Consider the following 3,788-nt stretch of genomic DNA (forward strand, 5'->3'; position numbering starts at 1 on the left):
GTAATTACTCAATAAATGGCAGCAACTGTTACTGCTGTCACTGAATCCAGGGCTGCAAATAACCATCCAGGGCTCATCAGTTGAGTGGAGCTCCCCATGGGAAGTCACAGGAGAGTTGGAGGGGACTTGGCATACAGCCCAGCTGTAGCCATCAGCAGGCTCTGACCAAGTCAGCTCCACAGTCAGCAGGAGCCAGCTCCCAGGCCCTCCCATCTCCTGCATCCCGTCATATCAACCCTCTTTAAACTCTGCCCAGATTAGACCCAACACAATTAATTTTTGAGCAGAGTAACCAACTAGGCAAAAGGACTGGGGAGGGCTGAGATACAGTCGTGAGCACCTGTGATCTAACCCAGCACACAGGGATTTGTGAAATTTAAAGCTCTAGACAGCTGTTTTGTGGTGACTGTACCTACATGTACTACAGAAACAGCACAACCCCGAATTGCCCTACTGGGTCAGGAAATGGAGCTGGTGATGGAATCACTGGGGGTTGGGGAGGGGGAGGTGGCGGTGGCAAGAGGGCAAGAAGGAAAGGTTAGGAGCCCACTAGCTAGAGCAACTCCTTCCTTAGCCCCTCAGACACCCTGTCAGTGGGAGAGGGGCCTGATCTTTTCACACACGGTGAGGCTCTGGTGATGATGAAGATGGGCATGATTTCGAAATCCTGAAACATACCTTCGAATCTAGACACCTCAGATGATGCCCATCCCCCCCACTTTACCTCTGATATCTTTTTTCATTGTTTAGTGCTGAATGTGTTACATAACATCTCAGCCCTCCAAGTTCTACAAGCTGCAAGTACAGTTGAAAAACTGGTCTAACTTCAGTGACACACATGACACAGCATAATGAACAAAAGACCAGTAACAAATGCATGAATATCCCCATGGATTATGTAACTAATAACTGGAAAACACATCTGATGGGGAAATAAGAAAAGAGATTTCAACCTGTCCTCTCTGAATAGATCGGCTGCTTCTCTCTTGGCTGGGCAGTAAACCTAAAAGTTTTCAATAGATTTATACCTTTCTCTTACACTCATGCTAAACCTTAAATCAACATACTGTATAGTGTTGAGTGGAATTGTTTCAGCTGGCTTGCTTTTTTCATTACCTTTACCTGAGAGGGTTAAGATTTCAAAACTAAATCATTGCACTCTTAATAGAGCCACTTTTCATCATAGTCAGTGAGTTGGGTTATAACTTCACATGCTTCAATAAGACATGACAATTGTCATTGAAATAAAATGTACATATCTATTCTCCTATATTTTGTTATATTGGAGGAAGGGTCATCAGTGGTTCTCAATCTTCCTAATGCCACGACCCTTTAATACAGTTCCTCATGTTGTGGTGACCTCCAATTTCACTGTTACAAATTGAACATAATTAACGCATAGTGATTAATCACAAAAACAATAAGTAATTATATATGTGTTTTCTGGTGGTCTTAAGCGACCCCTGTGAAAGGGTCGTTCGACCCCCAAAGGGATTGTGGCCCACAGGTTGAGAACTGCTGGGTTAGATGGTTGAGGGCTGGTCTAAGATGTCCCCAAGACTGCTTTTATTGGAACTTTCGGAGGTTGTGAAATGGGCTATATGAACTGGGAGCAGGTGACCTACATTATAATGGTCTGACCCTGAAGCTGACTTGGCATCACTGAAATCTTTTTGTGCCTGTTTTCCTCTCTATAAAATGGGTACAACTATCCTGCAAAGGAAGTGAAGATCAACACAGTGAAGAACACGACTCTCAGTAAAAACGCTCGGGAACAAACACTTGGCTTCAAATCCCAGTGCTGTCACTTACCCCTGAGTCCTTGCGTTTGTTACTTAAGAATGCGCTCCTTCTCTTTCTGGATCCTAACCCATGGTTAACGCCTGTGCTGAGAATTAAATGAGATGCCCTCCGTGCAGCATCACCAGAGGTGGCTGCTCCTTGCACCATCTGCCCTACAAGTATTTGGCACCCAGACACCTGGGGTAGGAAAGGCCCTGTAGACCACAGATGTGAGCGCATTAGTCACCGCCTCTGAACAGATCGGCTGCTTCTGAAAAGAGTCCCTGTAGAGAGGACTCCGGGCCGTAAAAACTTAAGGGAGCGGGGCAAAGCTGAACGGGAGCACTCCTATGGGTACCAGGAGGGAGGAGGGACAGCACAATTTGTGAAACATATAGTGGCTAAAGCAGAAGCACCAAATGCCCACTTTGGCTGATGCGTTTATACCTGCACCTTGCTCCAGAAAAGGTGTACGGGGCTCAGGAAGAACGCCGCTCGGCGCTGTGACCCTGGCTTTATTTTAATTCCGAGAGCTGTAGGCATCCCAAGAGCCCGCTTTCAGGTCCAACGCTTTCTTGAGCAATACTTGCCAGGAGCCAGGATGGCCGGTGCCAGGCTGCAGCGAAGGGAGGACAGAGGCACCTAACGGGCGATCACCCTGCGCACTGAGGTCGAGTTCTGCTGGGGGAAAAGCCACTGCTTGTCACCCGACCTCTGGGCCTGCGGCCGGTCGCTGTAGCACGGTGACCGCAGCCTCAGTATCACAGTATCCAGGCCCTTACATCGCATCCGGGAATGTAAAAATGTCCCGCGCCGCAAGTCAGCACCGGGTGATTCATAGATACAAAGTAGGAGAAGGGACCGGGGAATCGTAGCCCAGGTCTTGCTGTAGTTGACACACGAGATTACAAGAAAGGAGGAAGCCCTCGCACCGAACAGCCGAGAGACGGGCGCCCTGATCTAGGTGTGGTTGGGCAATGCCAGCGGTCCCGGAACTCCAACGCAGATCCCCACAAAAGGGGAAACGTTTTAGGGCAAATAACAGGAGCAGGACAACTAGGGCGCAGGCAAGGCGCGCTGCCGCCGGGCTCCGGTTTCCCCGTCTGAAAAACGAAGCGTGTGGGACTACAGCGTCTCCCAGTCCTACTATCAATCTAGAACTATATAATATTTCATGTTGAAGTTTCCCGAGGCTGGGAAACAGGGAAAAGAGGGAAGACGACAGGGAGGGGAAAGGGAGGAGCGGGAACGGGGGACGCCCAGCAAGCCTGGCGGGTGTTCAACCATAACCCTCTTCTTCACACACCTGAGTTCTCACGGCTCGGCCAACACCCCGCGCCCATCGAGTTTGGCCCCCGTTGGCCAAGCCTCTCCCTCCACACACCACTTTCTTCTCGGTGCATGGGGCAGATGGTGAACGGCGCAATAATGCATGCCAGGGATGGCAGGGGGAATAGTCCCGCCTGGGGTCCGGAGGCAGGGGAATGGATCTGGGGCTGGGCAGGGGATCGCAGAGCGCGCGCGTCCCCGTCCGATGGCCCCTGCAGGGCCAAACTTCATTCCGCACCTCTGAGTCAGGGGAGGGGGTGCTTGCAAATTAAAAGGAAAAAAAAAGTTGCTGAACTTTTCCCCCAACACCGTCGTAGAGGCGGGACCGGAGGGCGGCGCCTGGACGGTGATTCGCGGCCGGTTCGGATCTGGAGGCTCGGATTGGCGCGCGATGTCCGGGGCCGGGAAGAGTGGGCGTGGGGGAGGGGAGCGGCCCGCCCTGTCCGCGGGATGGGCTCGCGCGGGGAGCGGGTTAATTTCAGCCTGCCAGTCCCGGTTCCGGCGTTGCCTTCTGGCACCCACCTCGGCGCGGCACAAGGACCGACTGACGGCCCGACTCGCGGGGCTCTGGAGCCTGAGTGGGGAAGAGGTGCCGAGGAGTCCCCGCTCAGATTTCGCCCGCTCCAACCGTGAGGTGAACTGACAGGTCAGCGGGAAGCAGAGGGGAGCAGCGCCCG

General features: G+C 52.2%; 1 protein-coding gene across 2 annotated transcripts in view; it reads left to right on the forward strand.

The window, feature by feature from the left end:
• Nucleotides 1-3,602: 3,602 nt before the first annotated feature.
• The window catches only part of E2F8 (E2F transcription factor 8), a 17,228-nt gene continuing 17,042 nt past the window's right edge, over nucleotides 3,603-3,788 (forward strand). The window contains exon 1 of one of the 2 annotated variants that reach the window (XM_006753979.2): nucleotides 3,603-3,757. The gene's annotated coding sequence lies outside the window, so the exon portion shown is untranslated. The remainder of the gene's footprint in view (nucleotides 3,758-3,788) is intronic. The other variant, XM_006753980.2, reaches the window with a different exon arrangement.

The sequence above is a fragment of the Myotis davidii genome, unplaced genomic scaffold (assembly GCF_000327345.1).
Source record: "Myotis davidii unplaced genomic scaffold, ASM32734v1 scaffold330, whole genome shotgun sequence".
NCBI classification, from domain to species: Eukaryota; Metazoa; Chordata; class Mammalia; order Chiroptera; family Vespertilionidae; genus Myotis; species Myotis davidii.